The sequence below is a fragment of the Podarcis pityusensis genome (genome assembly GCF_964106645.2).
Source record: "Podarcis pityusensis genome assembly, chromosome: 4".
In the NCBI taxonomy this organism is placed as follows: Eukaryota; Metazoa; Chordata; class Lepidosauria; order Squamata; family Lacertidae; genus Podarcis; species Podarcis pityusensis.
In genome coordinates, this window is record NC_138027.1 from 73,400,331 (window position 1) to 73,424,576 (window position 24,246).

Consider the following 24,246-nt stretch of genomic DNA (forward strand, 5'->3'; position numbering starts at 1 on the left):
GTGTGCTTTGAAGAGCGTCTGGCTGGGAAGCTTGTAAACTGGGCATTGTGGGCAAAGCTATCCTGTGTGTCTGCAACATCTGGTAATGGAAATGTAATCCCAATGAAAGCAGGAGACAACTTTTAGATAGCATGGCTAATAACTCTTTGTAGGCCTACTTTTCATTATTTGTCTAATTTCTTCTTTAAAGCTATTTAAGTGAGTAAACATCACTTAAGCAGGGCTGGGGAGCCTGTGGCTCTAGATGTTGGACTCACAACTCCCATCAGGCCCAGATCGCATGATCAATGGTTGGGGATGATGGGAGTTGTAATCTAGCAACCACCCCTTCCCAAACCTCATTTCAGAGTGATCATAGAATTGTACGAATTCCGTGAACTCAATGTGTGGGTTGCAGTGTACTTCCTTTATCTTGTCTTGAATTTCCTGTCACTTCATGAGGAGACCTTTGAATGCTGTATTATTATTATTATTATTATTATTATTATTATTATTATTACTACTACTACTACAGTGGTACCTCGGGTTACAGATGCTTCAGGTTACAGGCACTTCAGTTTACAGACACTTCAGGTTACAGACTCTGCTAACCCAGAAATAGTACCTCAGGTTAAGAACTTTACCTCAGGATGAGAACAGAAATTGCGCGGCGGCAGCGGGAGGCCCATTAGCTAAAGTGGTACCTCAGGTTAAGAACAGTTTGAGGTTAAGAACGGACCTCCAGAACGAATTAAGTTCTTAACCCGAGGTACCACTGTATTATTATTGCAAGATAATCTTTATTAGTTTTGCAAATTTCATACTACACCTACATATTATATTACATTTTACATTTATACTTCCTCCTAGGAGCTGACTTCCCTCCTTCCTTCTTCTGACTTCTCTATATCGCCTCTGTATTATTATTGTGATTATTACTGTTTTTGTATATGGCACATTGATCCATGAAAGGAGGTACCTTTTAATATTGCTATTTACTTATTTATTGCATTTATATGCCAGCTTTTTCTCCAAAGAGCTCAAGGCGGCATACATGGTTCTTCGCCTCATTTAATTCCCAAAATAATGCTGTGAAGTAGGTTGGTGGCCCAAAGTCACCAAGTGAGCTCCAAGGCTGAGTGGGGATTTGAGCTCTAGTCTTCCAGGTCCTAGTCTGACACTTTTAACCACTACACAACACTGGTGGTTAATGGAGTTCAGTTAGACAGAGAACTGAAACAGGACCATGTAGCCATCTTGTTGTTGTAATGTTTGAACTAGGCGAATGCATCCCATCTGCATGCAGAGTTCAGGTAGGTGTTTTTTCACCCCAGAGTTTCTGGTGACCACCTAGTGGAGTAGAGGAGGGAGTTTGCAAGTTGGAAGAGACAGGCCTGGGCTTTAGTTGCAGGCTATAGCTTAAGTGTGAAATGTTTCAGGCAGAAAATACTAGCAAGCGTAGTGAGAGACCAGACTCTGAATATTTTTTATACCTGATCTGGCTACACCTGAAACGGCATGCCCCTATTCTGTTCCTGAAGATACCTAAGCACACACATTCATAGGCAGCTCTCATAAAGTCTATCCATAACTAACTGGAGTAAGTTATAAGCTAAGCCCTAGTCCTTCTATATTTGAGAATACTGATGTGTAGGAAGATGTATCACCTTTCTATCCAAATTTTGTTATATGTCCAAATAATTCCATTTTGTATGAGATTTTCTTTAAGGTTGGCAGACGCAATGTGGGCCCATGGTTTCCCCAAGGTCACTCCCATGGGAAACTTTCAGGGCTTAGCAGCTGCATTATTCACTTTCTGCCACTTTGGTCTTATTTCTAGTCCGTTGACTGTAATAAATTGACCATGACGACTTCCTGCATATAAAGAAGCCTTATGCACAGAAATTTTTTCTGGTAGTTATAGGGACCAGCTACTGCCTCTAACATAACTGCCTAGGGGACATGGGGGCTTTGACCCCCACAATAAAATATTTGAGGCGGCTGTTTCTCCCCCCCCCGCCCCCAAGTTAAAGGGTATTCCCATTCAAATGGTGTGTGTTCATGCATCATGTGATTGATTATGTGGGGCAGGGCTTACCTGGGCCCCCACAATATTTTATTCAGATGGGCACCCCTGACCTCTAACTAGCCTAGACCGTTTAATTTCCTAAGATAAGCGCAAAGCCATGCCTGCCACTCATCAGAAAAATGACATACTCACACCCCCAGCCATGAAAATACTTTAATCCGACTGCCAACCATTGATGTGTGCTTTGATGAGACTGTCCTATGAAGTTGCTCTCGTACACGTGCATATTCAGTAATAATAATCATTAATTTTCTGGAAGGATGTAAACATGATGGGGCCTGTAGGTTTCTCTGCTTCTCTCCTCCCTTCTTATCCTTTCTGCTTCAAGGCACAGAACTCAAAAGTCTCTTAGGAATGCAGATCAAGTGTTTTCACTCCACCCCCTGGCATGTTTGCCATAAGGTACAATTGGGACCAGTTCACAGTGAGCCTCGCTCCCTGTTCCCTCTTACGTTTCACCATTTCTGACAGGGCTCAGCCATTCTCTGCTGATCTAGCCCAGGAAGTTTTATCAACCGTCCCTCAAGACCAAATAAGACATTCTTCTTTGGGAAATTATCCTCACAGCTTGTCCTGATTTAAGAACCAAGCACAGACCTTAGAACTGTCCCAGGTGAAAAAAATTACAGGAGAATTAAGTACACTCATACTGGCTCCCTTAATTTACCTCAGGTTTTTCTTCTTACTCAAACAGCTGCTGCCAAAAGAATATTTGCTCAGAACTTCAGTTAAGATGGATACTCTGAAGGTACTATTGTGTGCTATTCAGTACTTTCTCCTAAAGTACAATCATATCATGAACCTAAGTTGGGTTTGGGGTTTCTCCACCTCCTGACAGAATTAGCGTCAATCCATTTGCTCTTTTCCTCCCTTGCCCTTTGTAGCAACTGAGGGAGGATTAAAAAGAGCCTTGTTAATGCAGTGAAAATTGCTAATAGTCAAAGCAAGCGCCAGCTTCTATGTTTGGTGTCACATGATGGTGAACCTAGGAATTTTTGTTTCATTCCTGTGTGCAGTGCATGGAATGGACACTTGTAGAATCACAGATGCTGAACCCAGTTCTTCTGCGAGCCATTTCATTTAGACACAGCCTTTACACAAATGGAAAGTTTTGAGCTGCTTATTGCTCTTTTAACTGAAGAAATCTGATAATGAACTTACGACCTCCATTTTTTTGTGGCATTTTTTGAGAAGACGGCAAGAAATCTACAGGTTACAGGTAAAACACCTTTTTTTGTTTTGTTATGTCACTGATAGCATATTCTTTAAAATGCACTGTTAAATATTCTTAGACAACTACTCACTGGCAAAGGTTGCCCTGATACAAACTCTTGAAAGTGCATGTTATGTTTACTGTTTGATAGTTGGAATGTACTTATAAATGTGTTCCACTTCTTTGACTGAAATGAAAGGAATTAATTTTTTCATCCCCAAGGCAACTCAAACTTAATTTGAGAAAAATTAGGCAGCAATGTTCCTTCCTTGAAAAACATGGTTATGATAACTATTTGGAGTTACTCTGAAATAGCTGGATTGGAACAATCAGCTTTAGACTTTTTTATTGAAATGCTGTATAGTAGAGGTCAATGGAGCGTTGGGAACGTTAGTGCTTTCTTTTTAGGTTTTCAAAGTCAATGAATCAAATCTGATGGTGTGTGTGGCTCATTGAAACCAATATGACATACTTCAGAGTAGACTTGTATAGGATTGTGTTTGCACTGCAGAGACTGAGCTGCAGATAAATGATTGTGTAGGAGATATTTTTTGGCATAGAAAGCATCCCTTGTATCACAATTGGGTTTGAAAAATGCCACCTAGCTAACAGAAAAGTCCTAACTTGTTTCCACTCAGAAGGAAGTCCTATTGACTTGGAGTTATTTATTTCTTTTGTTGCATTTATATCCCAACTTTTTTTCCAAGGAGCTCAAAGTTGGCATACATAATTATCTTCCCTCTCTGTTTTGTCCTTGCCACGACCCTGTGAGGTAGGTTAGGCTGAGAGACTGGGAGTTAGTCTGACACTCTAACCACTACACCACCCTGCCTTTCAGTTCAGTGGTGCTTACACACAGGTAAATGGGGCAAGGACTGCAGCCTCAGCCTGCATGCCATGTCCTATGTTTGTCAGTTTAAAATATTTAGAACTGGTCTTTTGATTAAAAATTTCCACAGCAGTTAAAAATATAGTGTTATGACGAGCTTTAAAATATAAGCCAGGCTAGCTTCCTGAGTTGAGCTGAGTGCTTGGGTCATTAAGGGAAGCAGAGTGAGGCGGCAAATGGGTGGAGCCCCTCTCTCAACTCAGAAATAGTGAGAAGGACAAAGCACGAGTTTAGAGTTGGGAGTTTGCAGTGATGTGAACTAGCGGAGAAAGAGAGTCGGAACAGTATTTGAGATTTGTGTTTGAATCCAAGGCTGCGGCTAAGGGAGGAACAAGATCCTTTTGGTGCATTGATGCCTTGAACATCTCAGGCTCAGGTTGCAGATATGTGTAAATAAACCATATATCAGAAAGACACCACAGTCTCTGCTCTGCCTCATTTCCAAAAGGAAACACGAAGCCTAGGTAATCACTTTGAACCCCAGGAATCTCATACCACTCAGAGATTAGAGTGGTGTGAAACAATATTAACAATAATGGGTGGGTCCAAAGTATATGAATGGAAAGAGTTTCTTTTCACAGAAATGTTTGACTACATTGTGCTTGTGCTTCTAAAAATTATGCCTTTTTTTTGGTCAAACTTTTGTGCTCCAGGCGTATTGTGGAATAAATTTGCCACCTCCTATATTTTCCTTTACCATTTAGGTGGGTAAAGGCCACAGAGCATTAATTTTACACTCTAAAGGACTGCAGTTGGTGAGATAAGGAAAAAACAACAGCACCCCGCTGTTTAAATGGGAAGCAGTGCTTGGAACTTGTGTCAGTCCCAAATTACCCCTATTTGATTGTTTCCAGGTAGCTATTAGCCTGAGCGCAAAACGGGAAGCTAGTGTTAGCGTATTACTCTGGGTTTTGTGTCAGTTGCCTTTCTAATCTGGTTTTTAAAGAAACATCCCTGGTGCGCTTGAACAGGAGTCGAGTAATTACTTTGCTAGGATACCTGGTTTCCATGACAGCGATGTATGCTTTCCTGAGCAGAAGATCAGGGAAGTGACCGAATACACTAGTAAGCTTATAAAACACCTGTGTATGATGTATAGCCATGACAGACTGAAGCACTGGTGGTGGAAAACATGATTGCTGGTCTGGATTGAGATCTAGCCACCAGATTTGGATGTGTAATTCTTGTTGTTGTTGCATCATTTTTGGAGCCCAGATCAAGGGCCCAAATTGGGTCTATTGAAATGGCTCAGATTTCCCTCACCCCAAGGGATTGGAAACCAAGGCACGGCTTCCGATTGACTGCAGGAAGCTTCTGCAGCCAATCGGAAGCCATGGAAGCTGCCTCGGATGTCCAGGTTCCAAAGAACATTCACAAACTGGAACACTCATTTCCAGATTTATGGCATTTGGGAGCCAAAACATTCAACTCGCAAGGTGTTTGGGATCCAATGTACGACTGTATAGTGTTATGAGTTTGGGGGTGGGGGAGGAAGTTGGCTGTATGTGAGATTCTTCTAACCCCTGTGATCTCTGAAGCATTCTATCTTCCAACCACCTACACTCTGAAGCATTCTATCACTTTGTTACTTGCTGTAGGTGGAGACAAGACCTGTTAGATGGGATCATTACATGGATCCTGGAGAGGCAGGGAGAAAAGTCCACTGGAAGAAGTTTATGAGCTACTGCTTCTGAAAAGTTGTGGTATTTTAGGACAGTACAGCAAATATTTTAACACTTTTTAAGTGCATGCATCAAGTGTACAGAAAGAAGAGCAAGTAGGAGTGGCAAGGATATGTTTTCCCCTTCCCTTTTAACTCAGGTGATTAACTCTGAACCACCAATTAAAAGTTAGTGCTAAATCCCATTAACGGCAGAAAGTGGTTAGGGATTAATCCTGAAGATTTAAAAACATTTGTTTCACATAGCAGAGGGTTTTTTTTTTTTAATCTGTAATATTTTGACCCAAGGTTGCTGCATAGCTTCTGCACTTCAAATTGGATTGTATGGTGAAATGTGAGCAGAGTGCTTGCAGGCACCTAGCTGCTGTTTCAAACCGAAAGAAGTAAAAAAGCGTAGCTAAAAAACCCAAAATATGCACTGTACAGCCCATTTGCTAACCACATTGCTTCTTTCTCAGTATTATTTCAAATCCATGCAACCCTAACATGCCTTGAGAAAATTTTCAAGCAGCAACATTTGCATAGTCAAAGCCGAAACAATGGCCTTACCAGCTTATTTTTGTCTTCTCCTTAGCACTCCTTAAGACACATTTTGCTTTCCCAACCACTAGATAATGAACTATAAACCAATGCTTCCAACTGCATCTACTCATGTCAGCATCACTCCCCGCCCCGTTTATATGTGATTGTGATATTAGCTTCTGTTCACACTTGCATTATTAACCTGGGATTTAATTCTGTGGTTTTTTTAAATTATATTATTTGTTTATTAAAATTCCTGGGCAGTGCCAGGAGCTTCCCACTAGTCTTTCAATGAAACAATAGTATAAAAGCCAATATAACCTTTGCATATATAGGTGTCACAGGAGCTGGTCAGTAATCACACAGTTTAAAGATGGAGTTAACTCTTATTAGCAAAAGCACAATCTCCACACTCCATGACTGCCTAATGAGCAGAGCAGCTCATTCCCGGTGGTCTTCCTCCATAAAAATCAGTTGCTGAGACTCCCATCTCCTCAGGGCTTTCCCTGAGCAATTGGAGACTATGCCTGCATGCAGCCAACCTCTCCTTTGCTCTTTTCATGCCTCTTCTGGTTTTGGGAGAGAAGTGGGGGAGGGGAGATTGTCACAGCAGGAGGGGGAGACATCAGTGACTCTTCACCAGCGTAACCCATCTCTGCCTCCTGGCCTCCCTCATCTCACTTGCCAGCTTCTGCCTCTGATTCTGGCCTGCTCTTTGCACATACTCTCCAAGCTCACTTTGCCAGTTTAGTTTTTGACACCTCATCTCCTCAGTCATCTCCCTCTTTTCACTCTGACCACTCATTGTTGTCCCACCACCACTCCGGAGGCTCTGAGCCTTCTTCTTTCGGAGGTTACCTAACTGTTTCCTTCCACCATTCCTCTGCGTCCAACCAGTCCATGACATCAGGCCTCCTGAGTTTTTCTGCTCTGATTACTTTCCCTCTTTTTATTTAGATTATGCTTATTTACCTTTATTAATGTGGACAGATACTTTATGGAGAGTTAGAGCTAACTCACTTGAAACAGGAATCTTGTGATCAAAGCATGGTCTTAATTCATTCAAGGGAATATGTTTTCCTTTGTTTTGTGTACAAAACTTCCATTGATATCCATCAAATTTCTGTTGTGTGATTTTTTTTTTTTTTTAATTCCGTTCATTCTTGGCTAGAAATTAAGTTTGGGTTGTAACCTATAGAAAATAGTTGTATAACTCTTAAGAACAGGACAGAGAGCAATGAATTGCAGCATGTATAGTGAAGGCATCCCCCCATTGCTATGACCTGTAGGGAATGCATTTGAGGAGTTCAATATGCCTTTGTGCCCTGTGGGGTTACCAGCACAAGGGTTTGAGTATAGATTTTGCCCTCCTTGCTCAGCTGTGTCTCCATGGGCTACATGGAATGTAGGAATTATAGGGATGCGGATGATGCTGTGGTCTAAACCACTGAGTCTCTTGGATTTGCCAATCGGAAGGTCGGCGGTTCGAATCCCCGCAATGGAGTGAGCTCCTGTTGCTCGGCCCCTGCTCCTGCCAACCTAGCAGTTCGAAAGCATGCTAGTGCAAGTAGATAAATAGGTACCACTGTGACGGGAAGGTAAACGGTGTTTCTGTGTGCTCTGGCTTATGTCACGGTGTTCTGTTGCGCCAGAAGCTGTTTAGTCATGCTGGCCACATGACCCAGAAAGCTGTCTGTGGACAAACGCCTGCTCCCTTGGCCTGAAAGCGGGATGAGCGCCACAATCCCATAGTCGCCATTGACTGCACTTAACAGTCCAGGGGTCCTTTAACTTTACCTTTTTTTACATGGAATGAAATAAACTCAATGTAATTGGAGACAGCAGCAACTCAGCTTCCACCTATGACAACAAGGTCATCAAAGACTGGCTGCATCATGATCAATGTTCCTTCATAGTAAAAAGAGGGCAAATGTTGTGTGCAAAAGGTCTCTGGTCCAACTCTTGACATCTCCAGTTAAAAGGAATGGCTGATGTGAGAGACCTTTTGCTGTGAGGCAATCAAAGTGTGGGAATATTAGGATAGATAAGACAACCTGCCCAATCCAGTAGTAGTCAGCTCCACATGTTCCTATGCACACGCTTGTAAACTCACATCACGCTTTGCATTTTAGCTTGCTACATTCACACTGAACGTCCTACTTGAAAAGTGGCCCTTACACACCAAGCTTAAACCACAGGGAATAATGTTTTAGTAATGTTAATAGAACACACTTGCCATATAAGAATGCTTATATGATCACAATTAATTTTAATGGAAAACTTTAATGGAAACTTCAGTTTAGTTTAGGAACGCTGGAAACATTGGTAATAGAATTGTTTAGGAACACTGGCAATACTGGCTCAGAATTGCCTACACCAGGGTTTCCCAAACTTGGGTCTCCATTGGTTCTTTGGACTACAACTCCCATTATCCCTAGCTAGCGGACCAGTGGTGAGGGATGATGGGAGTTGTAGTCCAACAACAGCTAGAGATCCAAGATTGGGAAACCCTGATCTACACTGACTGGCAACAGCTCTCCAGGATTTCAGGCAAGAGATTTTCACAACTCTACTTGGGATGCAATCCAGAGTCTTTTGCATGCAAACCAGACAGAGCATGCCCTACTGAGTATAGCCCTTCCCTTAATCCATATGCAAACAATCACGTTCTAAAGAGTGATCACCCAAAATAGGTTTCACTATATTTGTACTTTTAGATTATCAGCCTCGGTTAAATTAATAAATTTGACATTCACTATTTTTAACTGGCGCATTTAAGTGAATACTTGGAAAGCTGGTTTCAAGAGGCTTAAACAACTCACTGGGATAATTAAAGAACAATCCCATTCCTTTGGATTTTTGTTTTATCCCAGTTAGTTTGTTTTACAATGCCACGCTCAGTCAGCTAATGTATGTTTAACACGGCAAATACAATTTTCTGCTGCAAATTATTTTTCCACGGCAAATTAAAACTAAGAAGTGAAGTGGTACAAAACACACACACAATTACATCTGAATTGAATGTGGAGATGAACAATCTGCCTTCTCTGAACTGATAGCTGGCAGGTCTTCCTGTTTTTTGGATGACTCTTCATGTGACAAATTTTTACAACTATGCTAGTGGAAGACAGCAACTGGTTTTCAGTTTTGGGGAAACGTAGATGCAAGGCAGGCTAGCTAACCCTCTCATGAAGCAGTATGAATAGCCAGCTGTTATTCAGAGCACTCCCTTGTCTGTCTGGGAATTCTAATTAAAATCTCTGGCAACTTTATTTAAGCCCCAAGTCAGTCAGCTGAGAGACACGGGAAGCCAAAAAATGTGGTATCTACACTACTATCAAAGCTCTGGATAAATCTTTCTCTTTTAGTGTCCTTTGATATCAGTCTTCTAGACACATTTTGTACTCTAAATAGGGCCCCAACAGATTACCTCCCAACCCATGATTTCTTTCTTTTTTTTTAACCCTCTATTAGAAGGATGTGGAAACTGTATCTCTCCAGATGACAGGGATGATGGGAGCTGGAGATGGGGTAGAAATTAAATCCAGTTTACATTTAATGGGAAATCTACCTAATTCACTCTTTTTTTTGGGAAACCTGAAACACAGCGATCTTCCAAAATTTGCACAACTCTGAATTTTGCAATGAAGTTCGCCAGCCAAGTAATGTGCACACAAATTCATAGACTGTGGGAAAGTGTGCGTAGAAATACATATATTGGTGAAAATAACATGTAAGAAGCATTCTACCAGGGGGAATTGCTTTACTAAAAAAAAAAAAAAGCAAGCTTATTAAGCAAAATTGAATACAAATGTGTATATTATGAAAAATTAGCACTAAAATGCTGATGAATTTTCAGGAGGACTTTTAAGAAACAAATCAAGAAGAAATGTGGGAATCACCAGAATGTGATACTGGAGAAACCAAAATGGATAGATTTGCCCATCACTCACTGTAGTTCAGGAGCACCTTGAAGGGCCACAGACTGGTTTATGTCATATTATCCTATAACACTAACAGCAAACTCAGGGCACTTTCAGGTTGCTGCTATTTTGGGGTGGGATTTCAATCACACACCTGCAAATTGCAGCTTACTGGCAGGTCTTGCACAACAAAGCCATTTCCTCGCAAAGATGGTTTTTTATTATTATTTATGATAAGGAAAATGTAGCCAAAAGTTTGGGAAAAGACTTGCTTTGATGCAACATTGCCGAGCCTCCCCACAAACAAATCAGACAGGGTGCTCATTAAACAGCCAACATCATGGGATCTCCCTGCAAAATCAGGATGAACACGTAATTAATAAGTCTTCTCGTTCTCCAGGCCAGAGCTAAAATGTCACCACCCGTGTGCAAGAGGGGAGATGTCAGCAGGCTTGTTTGGAACTTGAGGTGTGCAGGAGGGGAGACCCTACAGACCCTACCAAAACAGGACAGGGCTTGGGTGGTGACTGGTTTGGGTCGGTGGTGGAATGGGAACCTGGGTGGAGCAGAAAGAGCTGTGGCTTGGTAGTAGAGCCTCTGCACTACACACAGAATGTCCCAGGTCCAACCCCAGGAATCTTAAGGTAGGGCTGGGAATGTGACCTGTCTGAAACCTTTGAGAGATGCTGCCAGTCCATGTAAGCATTACTGAGCTGGATAGAACCCTGCACGGGGCAGCTTCCTTGGTTTCTATCCTGGAAGGAGGGCAACATAGCTAGGTAGCTGGCTGGTTGGTAAGCTGAACAAAAACACTCCAAATGGCAACATTTTGTTGCAGGGCCCACTTGTAGTGTTGTTTTCTTATTTAAAAGAGAAACAGAAGGAAGAAGAGGAAAAAAGCAAATTCATGAAGTATGTGTGTACAATTAGCCATGACAAAGGATCGGTGTGGGTGGGTGTGGGGAGGGTGTTGGAAAAACGCCCTGGGAAGGCTGAAACTTCCCCAAGTCTCCGGAGCATCCCCTGGTGGCTCTCTCTGGCTGTAAATCTTCTTCGGTCCAGAGTGGCCAGTAATAAGCCAGTAATAAGCGACTCTTCTCTTCTGAAAAGAGCATGCCAGTCTTCTGGCATATCATAGCAGAAGAAAGACTCAATCGTAGTTCTAAAACTACTTTATTTACAGTCTTATATACAGAGACTCGATCAGTATATCTGTGCTCTCTGAACACCAGTACAGAACTGCGACACACACAGAAGTGAAACCAACTTCCAATAGTACTCAGAAGGAAGAGATAACACAGACTTCCTTTCTCACGCTCACTCAGACACTCACATGATGTATACAAATCATGGTACCACTTGCTGGAGCAGCTCGGATAGATAAAAATCCTAACGGGGAGGGGGGGACTGGGCCCTGGATTGGATTGGATTGGATTGATCTTTATTACGGCCATTGGCCCGTCACACGACAGTTTCCCATACCAACATAATGTACTTGAACCTCCAAATTTAAAACCGTCAAAACTTACAAAAAACAGACAAGAACCAAAGCAGAACAAAAACAAAGGACCAACATCATACGTTGCAATAAATTTGTAACATAACCATCACCATCTGCTCACAAATCAATAGAAGACATCAATGGTGATTCACCTAGTTACATCCTAAAACATAGATCATGGTTTAAAGGGATTTTCCGAGCCACACAGGAGTCCGTTTCTCTTCTTTAGGGATAGGACACTGATCAAGAATCTGGCAACCGTGAGTGATCTTAGGGGGTCATCATCATTTAATAGATATCTCAGTTTGGCTTCATTCGTATCATCGGCAATTCCCTTTAGATATTGGGCAAGAAACTTGCTCCTGGCCGATGAGTGAAAAGCACAGTCAAAAATTATGTGATGCAACGATTCCGGTGCCCCACAATTACAATCACATAAGAGCGATATCTGTCCATTGGAGAATCTATTTCTCAGCATGTTCGATGGGAAGGTGTTGAATCTTGCCTTTACAAAGGCATATCTATGAGCCGAAGAAGTTAAGGAATTCAAATAGTTTGGGAGCCTTAAGAGGGGTGATAAACCAAGGTTTAGAGGTGAGCAGGTACCATTGCCCAAGACCATTTTCTGCTGCAAGTCCATCTCCTCTAGTTTACAGGTTACTGTTCTTTTAGCTGGAACTATGTCCTGCTCTAGTAATTTGGATGGGGAGATTCCCATTGCCGTTATTTTCAGCTGTAAATTTTTTACCCATGGGCTCTGGAAATCATCTCTCCACATACATTGTATCAAGTACAAGTTTGGGAGATTGTGCCATAGAGATAACCAGTGACAAAGTATGTGCTTCCACAGAGCGTTTTCCAGGGATACAGTATTAAGTTCCATGCGTAACGCTGTATTACTTACACAGTTGGGCAGTTTCAATATCCCTCTTAAAAACTGATTTTGAATAACCTCTAGGTGAGATAGATTGACAAAAGTCCCCCAAATTGAGATGGCATAGGCAATTGTCGGGATCACCTTGGCCTTGAAGACTTTCAACGCCGATGGGATATGAAGGGCCCCATCGGTGAAGAAGAATCGCAAGATCGCCAAGGAGATAGCTTTGGCTCTATTTGTAACATAGGCTACATGGGCCTTCCATCTAAGGTTATGTTGTAACCAAACTCCCAAGTATTGGAATCTATAGACTTGTTCGATGACTCTCCCATCAATTCTCCAATTATGGAGTTTCCGGCTCTTTGAGAAAATTAGGATCTTAGATTTTCCATAATTAATTGTAAGGGAATTTGCGTTACAGTACGATCCAAAAATTTTTAAGGCCCTCCTGAGACCTACTCTAGAAAAGGAAAGGATGACTGCGTCATCCGCATACAGTAACAAAGGGCAGCGATAAAGTGCTAGGCGGGGTGCATGAATCCTTTCTTGAGCCTCTATTAGGGAAGTCCTCATATCGCTTATGAACAAGTTGAACAGGAATGGAGCCAATATACAACCCTGTCGGACACCTCTGTTAATGGGAATTGGATTGGTGAGATCACCCTCCGGGGTGAGTCTCACTCTAGCCGCTGAGTTCTCGTGGAGTTTGATTATTAGCCAGAGAAGCCTTCTGTTGATGCCCCAGCGGGAGAGTTTTTCCCAGAGGATGCTCCTGGGGATACTATCGAATGCTGCCTTTAGGTCAATGAATGCCACACAGAGTTGGCCACCCTTTGGGGTGGAATATTTCCAGGCAAGATGCTGTAAAATTAGAATATGATTAATTGTTGACTGTTTTGGGCGGAATCCAGCTTGTTCGGGCCCAATTAATTTTTTCTCTTCGGCACATTGGTTAAGTCTGTTCAGCAAGAAGCGGGCATACAGTTTCCCCACTATTGAGAGCAGACTGATATTTCTGTAATTCCCCGGGTCATCTGGTGAGCCCTTTTTGTGGATTGGAACGATAACAGCGTCCTTCCATACTTCCGGGATCTTTCCAGAGTTGTTAACGGCATCGAAGATGGTCGCCAGAACTTTAGCCCACCAGTCCGCGTGGTATTTTATAGCTTCTGCCGGGATCAGGTCTGGCCCAGGCGCTTTCCCTGTTTTGAGTTTAACGATCAAGTCATGGATGTCTTCCGGGTCGGTGGGGGGCCAGAGGGGAAGCTGATCTTGAAATTCATCTCTTGTGTTAGCAATACAGTCAGTTGTGGCAAAGTAGTTTTTTAAGTAGGATTCCCAAACCGGGGCAGGAATAATAGTCAAAGGGTATCTTTTAGTTCTTTTATTTACCAGGAGCCAAAATTGTCTGGAGTTCCGTGATGATGAGGCTTCTATGATTGCTCGCCATTGATTCACTTGCCATTCCTGTCTGGCTCCCTTTTGAATTTGCTTGTAGGCTGATTTTGCTTGGAAATATTCTTTTGGCAAGACCGTTGCCCCGGAGGCTTTATACTCTTTGTAGATGTTACCAAGAAGTTGTCTAGCCTGTTTACAAGCACTATTGAACCACAAGGCACCTATCTTCCTTTGTGTTCGATTTATTTTATGCGTCGGGACAGAGAAAAAAGACGTTAGATCTTCTGACAGATTCGAGAATAGTCTTAGAGTTTGGTCATAATCATAATAATTCTCGATTAAGCCTGAATATGCTTGTTTTAGCCCTTGTTGGAAATATGCTGAGTATTTTTGGGCCTGTAGTTCGGACCATTTTACACTTTTGATTTGCAATGCTGAGTTCGTAATCAGATGTGTTGGGTGCTTGTCTCCATCTGGGGTCCAGTCTATAGTCATTGTGGCGACCAACGGTAAGTGGTCGCTCAGTTGAATGTTTTCGACTTTAAAATGGGAAAATTTGGGGAATATGTCATGAGATACTAACATATAATCCAGGACACTGTTTGCAGAGGAGCTTATGTGTGTAAACTCACCCGGTACGTCTGGCGGGCAGTTCCCGTTTAGAATCACTAAGTTTAGACGTAGTACCAATTGGTAAAGAAGGGTTCCTGCTTCATTTACCCTTTTGTCTTTAGAAAGTCTTTGATTATGGAGGGAGAGGTCATTAATGAATTCTGGGGTTATCCACCATTTGGCTTTGATTAAAGACTCCCAGTTTGTTGCAATGCGAGCATTGAAGTCCCCTGCTATAACATTGGGTATATTGGGGTATTTGGAGTGACAAAGAGTGAGATGTTCCTCCAAGATTCCCCATTTATTGTGTAAGTCTGCAATATTGCCTCCAGGAGGAAGATAAACATTTGTTATAACAAGTTCAAAGTTTTCCCCCGTAATCAGGGCTGTAATTGCAAAGATGGAAGCATTTACAAGCGTGAGTTTTGCCTGTATTTTCAAGGAAATTGCTATAACTAATCCTCCACTGGGCCGGCCTCCTTTAGTAGACGGGCATGCCGGTAATGATGTAACATCAAAACCATTAATATCTACTCTCCCCTCTTCCCATGTTTCCTGCAAGAGAATTACTTGGTGTGAGTTTATTAGTTTTACAAGGGGACTGGGCTCTGCTCTCACCAAGCCTCGCTAGTGAGTTTCTAGAAGCATTTGGTTGGCTGTTGATGGGAGCCCTTGTAGTGCAGTAGATTGTTGGACTGGGAATTGGGAGACCAGCATTCAAATTCTCACTGAGTTGTGAAGCTCATTGTGTGACCTTGGGCCAGTTACTTCCTCTCAGCATGTACGTTTTGAGCTCTTTGAGCTCCTTAGAGGAAAGGTGGCAATTCAAATAATATAATATAATGCTGGACTAAATGGATCTTGATATGAAACAGCAAGACATTTCTTATGATTATATTTGTATCAAATGGGCAATATTTGCTCCAGTTTTCAAAGTGCAATCTGAACTGAACTGAACTGAACTGAACTGCAACACAGTCATGGAATATTCCTGAGTTCTCTTTAATGCGGAGCATCCCTGCAATTTAGGATCACATGCTGATGGAGGTGATTAGTCTTGCATTCCAATTCTGTAGCAGGATCGTTTTCCTGCCCATCACTACTCATTCCTGCTGTTTGGAAAGGAAGTTCAGCAGTCGTGTGGTTCTGCTCAACCGAGCAACTTTGCCCCAGAACCTCTTCCAGCTTATTATTCATTTCCTCTGGTAGAGAATCAGTGCAGAAAGGATTCCTTACTTACGTTAAAATGACTATTTCAAAGTAGTGGTGGGGAGTGAGTTTAATAAACAATGCCAGAATGAAATTCCTCCTCAAGAGAAGTTAGGGCTATGTCACACCCACACTCATTCATGAATTTAAAAAGAAACACACCTAAAAATGAAGACGGAAAACTCAGGAATATAAACCCCAACCACCTGGTGTTTTTACTTGGTCCATCAGGCTGACCATTTTCATAGTTCTGCTGTACCAGCAGCTCTTACACCAGCATAATGCAATGTTCTTGTGTTCTTCTGCTTACCCCATGGTAAACTGAAATGAACCTAAGCATGGACTGGCTCTTCCAGAAGAGAGGTTTTTACTCTCTGTGGCTGACCCCCTCCATTAGTCCAGGTGTGCAGAACAAAGTGATCTGATTCCTTCTGCTCACCCACATCACTAACTATTTGCACGTAAGGCATAATGTATATGTACATTTACATATATATACATGTATATGGTGAAGTGTATGTCATGAAAGCAGATTTTCCTATAAGATAGCAAGAAGTCAGCAATGAAACTTGAGAAAAGTCTAAAGGAACTGTAGACAAGTGGCATGACTTAAATTTAAGCTAACAGAAAGTGAAATCTTGTTCCAGTAGGTGAGGCATGATAATGACATCTGGATGAAGAAAAAAAGAAAAAGAAAGTGAGAGTACCAGAATTATATAATTGCCTTCCATTGCAAAGAGCGAACCAAGCAAGACTTGACAACCAAGACTTTACAACAGACCTTTCCAAACTGTGTGTCACAACACATTAGTGTGTCGGCTGCAGTGTGTAGGTGTGTTGTGCGAACGCTCCCTGTGCTCTTTCTGGGGCTGGAAAGGGGTTAGTTAAACCTCTGGTTTGCCAGTAAAACTGAATTACCCTGTTGCGAAATGACGCATGTCTAAAAAGTGTGTCACCAACTTGAAAAGTTTGAAAAGCTCTGCTTTACAAGAATAATAAACAGATATATTGTCAAGGGAAGAAAGCATGGCTGGCTACATCTGTAGGGAGAGAGAATTGTGGGAGCTATGGACTGGATATCCTCTACTTAGAAGGCTATTATGGACAAGCATCTCAGACCTTCTATAGGTGTCCAAGAAAGAATAGGAAGAATTGGTACAGTGGACAAAGTTAAACAGTTAATGTTGGATTAACAGTATGGGATAATCATAATCCTGCTCTTGCCACTTACCATCTGGCCTGGGGCGGGGCCTGAAGCCTCAAAAGGACTGCTCTGCTGCCCAGGAGGACTCCCCTGTGTGAGTGCCTGAGGGCCCTGCTCTTGCCACTTACCATCTGGCCTGGGGCGGGGCCTGAAGCCTCAAAAGGACTGCTCTGCTGCCCAGGAGGACTCCCCTGTGTGAGTGCCTGAGGGCCCTGCTCCTTCCTGCCACTTACCACCTGGCCCAGGGCGGGGCCTGACAGGCCTCACAAGGACTGCTCCTGCCACCTACTATCTGGCCCAGGGTGGGGCCTCACAAGGACGGTTGTTGCCACTGATGCTGCTACTGCCCAGGAGGACCCGGAGGGGTGCAGAGTTCTTTTTAACATGTTTTAAAATCTCCCTTTCCCTTTAGATTTTTATATATGGGGGTGGGAGGGATGTTTGGGTGGGCTTGGGAATTTGTTAGATTTTGATGAATTTGTAATTTTTGCAGTTTTTATTTGTATTGTTTTATTGTTTTCTGGGTTGTTTTTGTTTTTTGTTTTTATTCTTTTAAGGTTTTATTGTTTTAGGCTGTGAAAGAATAACATTAATTGCCATCAATGGAGGCTACCATGAGGCTTGGGATTGCTACCGTGGAGGGGCAAGGGAGGTATGGTGGTGGGGGCAGATGTTATAGGCGAAGGGGATCGAGATATGGATATGCTCGTACCCCTTCCAATCTGCCCCTCATCCCGAGGGACGAGGGTAGGGTGAGCAAGGATTACTCACCTCCGTCACTGGTGCTGTGCAATGCCAGGTCTATAGGCAACAAAACCGCCACCCTGCGAGATTTCTTTATCTCGCAGGGTGTCGACCTGGCTTGTGTGACGGAGACCTGGGTGCGTGAAGGGGCAACAGTTACCTTACGAGAGATGGCGCCCCTGGGTTTCTCCGTCCTCCACCAGTCGCGGACTGTGGGCCGGGGGGGGAGGGGTGGCATTATTAATCCGGGAAGATTGTCCTTTCAGGGCTCTACCATAGCCATCGATCCCCGGCATTGAATGTGTTGGCCTAGTGTGGGGCTCCGAGGAGAGCTTGGCTGTCTGGCTGGTGTACTGGCCACCTAGCACACAGCAGCCACCCTGTCAGGCCTATTGGAGGCGGTGGCCGGCTGGGCCTTGGAGTTCCCTAACCTATTGGTATTGGGAGATTTCAACATCCATGCTGATGCCACTCCCTCCTCACAGGCTCTGGACCTGGTGTCTTCCATGGCGACACTAGGGCTCTCCCAGTTTGTTTCGGGCCCCACACATCAAACAGGCTGGATTTGATCTTTGGCGTAGGTATAGATGTGATCATGTCTCCTTCGATGAAGGTGCCATGGTCTGATCACTATGCTCTGAAAGCCAGGATTGACTTTCCACCCCCACCCTGCTTAGGTGGCAAGCCGATTTGGGCTCGCCCGCAGAGGCTGATGGACCCTGATAGCTTCCGCCAAGCCTTGCGGGACCTTGCTCCCCCTGGCGACTCATTGACTGAGCTTGTTGAGGGCTGGAATATCCAGCTCCTGGCAGCCATCGATGAGATCGCACCTAAGCGCCCTCTGCGACCCCGCAGAAACCGGGCTCCCTGGTTTACCGAGGAGCTCCGGAAAATGAAGTGGGACCTCACGGCTAGAGCGAGTATGGCGGGGTGCCCGTGACGGAGCCTCAAGAACATCTTATAGGGCTTTTATGAAAACCTACGAGATGGCGGTGAAGGCTGCTAAGAAGTCTTACTTCTCGGCCTCCATTGCATCTGCTAGCTCTCGCCCGGCGCAATTATTTAGTATAATCAGGTCTTTAACATCCCTTGAGGGACAGCCAAATTTAAATAACAATTTGACACACAGCTGTGAGGCATTTGCGAGCTTTTTTGCGGAGAAGGTCTTGTTGCTCCGCCATGACCTCCCTGCCAATTTGGATACAATAAAGGAACTGGAGGCCCCTCGACTGTCCTTGGGTCCAGTATTGGACCACTTCAACCGGATATCCCCGCCGATGTGGACAGACTCCTCCGAGCTGGAAAGCCCACCACCTGTCCTCTCGACCCGTGCTCATCTTGGCTGATTAGAGCGTGTCCAGACGAGGTGCGGGCACCCCTGGGGGATATCATCAATTTGTCCCTTGGCACGGGGACATTCCCAGGGGAACTGAAGGAGGCAGTGGTGCGCCCACTCTTAAAGAAAACATCATTAGATCCTTTAGATCTATCCAATTACCGCCTGGTTTCGAATCTTCCGTTTCTGGGTAAGGTGATTGAGAGAGCGGTTGCTGAACAGCTTGGTGGGTTTCTGGATGAAACATCGGCTCTGGATCCATTCCAGTCTGGCTTCCGCGCTGGTCATGGGACTGAGACGGCTCTGGTTGCCCTAACAGATGATCTTCGTAGACAGCTGGATCGAGGTGGGTCGGGGCTGCTGATTCTTCTAGATCTGTCAGCAGCTTTCGACATGGTCGATCACGAACTTCTGGACCACTGCCTTGCCGACGTGGGGATCCAGGGCACAGTCCTTCAATGGCTGCGCTCGTTTCTCTCTGGCCTGGGACAGAGGGTGGCGCTTGGGGGGGAATTGTCATCGCCCCACTCCTTGGTGTGTGGAGTACCTCAGGGTGCGATACTCTCCCCGATGCTTTTCAACATCTTTATGCGTCCCCTCGCCCAGCTTGTCCGGAGTTTTGGGCTGGGTTGCCATCAGTATGCTGATGACACCCAACTCTATCTGTTGATGGATTTTTCCATCTCCGCCAAGCTAAGAAGTTGGCTCCTTACCTCTCTCGCCCTGACCTAGCCACTGTGATCCACGCGACGGTCACCTCCAGACTGGATTATTGTAACTCGCTCTACGTGGGGCTGCCCTTGAGACTGACCCAGAAACTCCAGCGGGTGCAGAATGCTGCAGCGAGACTCCTTACGGGGTCTTCGCTGAGAGATCACATTCACCCGGTGCTATACCAGCTGCACTGGCTCCTGGTGGAGTACAGGATCAGGTTTAAGGTGCTGGTTTTAACCTTTAAAGCCCTATACGGCCTAGGACCCTCGTACCTACGGGACCGCCTCTCCTGGTATGCCCCACAGAGAAACTGTCTTCAAATAAAAACATCTTGAAGGTCCCAGGCCACAGAGAAGTTAGGCTGGCCTCAACTAGAGCCAGGGCTTTTTCGGCCGTGGCTCCGATCTGGTGGAACACTCTGTCACAAGAGACCAGGGCCCTGCGGGACTTGACATCTTTCCGCAGGGCCTGCAAGACAGAGCTGTTCCACCAGGCCTTTGGCCAGGGCACAGCCTGACTCCCTCCCTCGGCAATCTTCATGGAGCTCTGGCCCAATGGTTGCCAGTGGCTTGAATTAATTAATTTTATAATGAATTATTTTAGAGTGTTGTTTGTGCTGTACTTTTGTACTGTTTTATTGTTGTTAGCCGCCCTGAGCCCGGCTTTGGCTGGGGAGGGCGGGATATAAATAAAAATTATTATTATTATTATTATTATTATTAATTATTATTATTATTTATAGCACCCTGTACAGTGGTACCTCGGGTTACATGCTGAAATATACTCAGAGTCGCAAAGTGATTTCATGCTCTTTATTCAGCTCATAGTGGTGAGGAGGAATGAATGAAAGTCCCCTCAAAGTATCTGCTTTATATACATTATTTACAAAATGGGCTGCACCTGATTGGCTAATTCTGGAATTCTACTGTAAGCCAATCAGGTTGTGGATTCACTTCTATCTGGAGCATGATTGGGTGGTTCCTGCCAACCAATCATACTGCTGCATTGTTCTAGGACCAATCAGACTGCTGCATTATGAATCCTATTGTTCTAGGACCAATCAGACTGCTGCATTTTGGATCCTATTGTTCTAGGACCAATCAGACTGCTGCAGTTTGGATCCTATTCAACTCAGTACATAACACATACGTTTCAGGTTACATACGCTTCAGGTTACAGACTCTGCTAACCCAGATATAGTGCTTCAGGTTAAGAACTTTGCTTCAGGATGAGAACAGAAATTGTTCTCCGGCGGCGTGGCAGCAGCAGGAGGCCCCATTAGCTAAAGTGGTGCTTCAGGTTAAGAACAGTTTCAGGTTAAGTACGGACTTCCGGAACGAATTAAGTACTTAACCTGAGGTACCACTGTACATTGCTTATAGCAGGCATAGGCAAACCCTGACCACCGGTCCTGTTAGCTAGGGATGATGGGAGTTGTAGTCCCAAAACATCTGGAGGGCTAGAGATGACGGGAGTTGTAGTCCCAAAACATCTGGAGGGCCAAATTTGCCTATGCCTGGCCTATAGCATCTGTAACAAAGATAGAAGACAAAACCGTCGAATACACTTGTGACGACCCCTGTAGCCCTCAGGATTGAACCCTCTGGTCATCAGTTGGAGAGCAGAAGTTTCAATCCTGCTGGGATCTGCTTCACCAGAACATTCCCTGTGGGGAGTGCACTGGCAAAGCAGACCCTGCAGTCAGCAGATTTGCACTCTTCACTCACCAGCTGATGAGCAGAAGCTTCAATGCTGCTGGGGGCTGCTTTGCCAGTGGAATTGAACCTTCAGTTTGGAGGTTCGAAGAACAGTAATTCAAAGAAAACCAGAAGTTCAAGGAAAGCCTTTTGCAAACAGCAATCTTGGGCTGCCTCCTGAACAACAAGAAAAACAATATGCTGGTTCCCCCCCATCAATTATAATAGCCCCTTAAAGATTGACTATGGAAACACGGTATTAACAGCAGAACAACATAACTGGTTCCATCAGCATATGATGAGATGGCCCATGAAAAATCACACTGTGAATTGAATCTTTTGGGGATAAAGAGTTTGTCTCCCAACATCACGTCTATGAAAAGGGAAGAGCTCTAGCTGTGGTCAGAAAATCCCAAGTATAGTTCTTGGTATCTCCAGCTATTACTAGGAGTGACACCTGCCTGAAACCCTGAGAGCTGTTGCCAGTCAGTATACGAAGCTAGGTGGACCAATGGTCTGACTCTGTACAAAACTGCAAACACACTATACCTTTAAAACATATCTGAAGCACATTTCCCCTCCTCAAAGAATTCTGGGCACTGTCGTTTGCTTCTCACAGAGTTACAGTTCCAAGCAACCCTTAGCAAACTACAGTACCCAGAGTTCTTTGAGGTGGGGAATGTGTTTTGAGTGTGCTTTAAAGGTATAGTGCGTGTGCAGCCAAAGACAGATCCTGTGTTCCTACAATCCTGAAAAGGAAACATAGCCTCTATCAGGCAGGGGATGTGCAATGTGAACCGTTGCTATTCATTAGTATGCTGCTGTGTAGCTGCAAACTTGAAGCACCTGCCTTTTATCAACTTAGACATAAGAAAGATTGACATCACTGAATAACAATAATCTGGAGATGTCACTCTGGGTACAATAACACAGTTTTCTGAGATGTGTTTTAGAAAGCTTGGTTCTCAGCTTGAAAGGCTGCTGGGTAGCTTCTAGACAGGTTTTAAAGCCATTGTTCTCATGGAAGCCTAAAGCATTAAAAACAAAATGGGTGGGAGGGAACTGACACTGATTTTATATTTCGGCGGGGCTTAACTTCTAGAAGAAGAGAATGGCAAGGCTCAAGCCTGCCTGGCAATAAGTTAACCCCCCCCTGACCTGGAAGTCGTTTTCTCTACTCCCTGATGTTGAGGGACCTCAATGGTGCCCTCTGGGTAGGACTTTTGGGAAGAGGTTAATGGCCTCATTCAGTAGAATGAGCAGTTGGGGTCTGTGGGTTCACTAGATTTGTGTGTGAAGTAATACACATTACCACATACAGGAGTGGCTTTAAGCCACCCAGTGAGCTTTGTAGCTGATGAGCGGTTCACACTAAGATCTCCCTAGACTAAGTCTGGTGTTCTAGCCCTGGGATGGGGAACCTGTCCAGATGATGTTGGACTTCAACTTCCATTGTTCCCAGCCAGCCTGGCCAATGGTCAGGGTTGATGAAGAGTTGTGGTCCAGCAGTATCCAGAAGGCCACAACTTCTCCATCTATGCTCTAGCTGCTCTGGCACACTGGGTTCCCAACGCGAGTATCCTTGGCAGGATGTAGAAGTCTGTGTGCACATAGAAATTGCAAACACAGTTCTCTCTGCCAGGGCTGCTTATAAAAGTGATAAAGACTTAACTGTTGGATGCACAGGAGGAGAATGAAGGGTTGGCACCAGCCCCTGCTGCTTCCTCTTTCCATGCTGAGAGATACTTCTTAGGGCTTTAGTTTATTATTATTAAGCTCCCTTCATCTGTAGCCCAGACTGCTGCTTTGCATGTATCTATCTTAATAGCAAGAAGGCTCTAAGCAGTTCACAAAATACAAATTACATAGCATTGTAAAAATACATTGGGTCAGGGTGTTTAATGTATTTTATTTTAGCTAGTGTTCGCAAGGCGAGGTGGATGTTCTCTTCATAAGTCTTACTGCTTCTTCTGCTGTGTTGCGTTATCTTGTTTTATGAGGTGTAATTTAAACCACGGATTGAGATCTTATTGAAATCCATACTTTTCTCAACCAGTTTTAGCTCTTTAACTATGCAGGCAGTCCAGGGAGTCCATGCAGACTACATGGCAGAACAGAAATCAGAGAAACAAACAAACATCTCTAACACAAAGTTACAAGGAGAGGGTGGGGTGTGGGGAAGAGAAGAAGCTAACCTTACTGATTTCTAGATTCAAGATCCAATTTTAACATCTACTGACAAGATATGAACCACTTTTATTTGTTAATTTTGTATATTATTTTTACCTTTGCTGTGTCTATCTGTTTAGCCCACCTGCTTGCTCAAGGGTTTTTTCTCTCCAAAAAGATGATTATGGGACAGACAATGTGACCCATCTCCGCTAAGATTGCCACTTAGTTGTAGCTTGTGAGGGTGACCCACCAGTTGAAGACCAGTGCTTTGTGATGGTTGTGCAAAACTGAACTTAGTTGGCAAAGTGGCTGTTCACATTAATATACCCACAAGGCAGAGAGATCATGCCATTTTGGTATTTTGTACAACTTCCCAACAAACCATGGGAGCAGCAGTAGCAGCCGGCTGCATTGCTGCTGCAGCAATTGGGCAGTTGATTGGTGGCTGCTGGCAGCTAGCGGGCAGATGATTGGTGGGTTTGTCAA

The 24,246-nt window shown here is 44.0% G+C and overlaps 1 protein-coding gene and 1 long non-coding RNA gene across 3 annotated transcripts in view; one reads left to right on the forward strand and one right to left on the reverse strand.

The window, feature by feature from the left end:
- LOC308474908 overlaps positions 1-24,246 on the reverse strand; it is a 306,542-nt gene that overhangs the window by 187,791 nt on the left and 94,505 nt on the right. The gene's annotated exons all lie outside the window — the stretch shown is intronic.
- OCA2 (OCA2 melanosomal transmembrane protein) overlaps positions 2,967-24,246 on the forward strand; it is a 155,012-nt gene continuing 133,732 nt past the window's right edge. Inside the window, exon 1 of one of the 2 annotated variants that reach the window (XM_081001316.1) lies at positions 2,967-3,287. The gene's annotated coding sequence lies outside the window, so the exon portion shown is untranslated. The remainder of the gene's footprint in view (positions 3,288-24,246) is intronic. The other variant, XM_081001315.1, reaches the window with a different exon arrangement.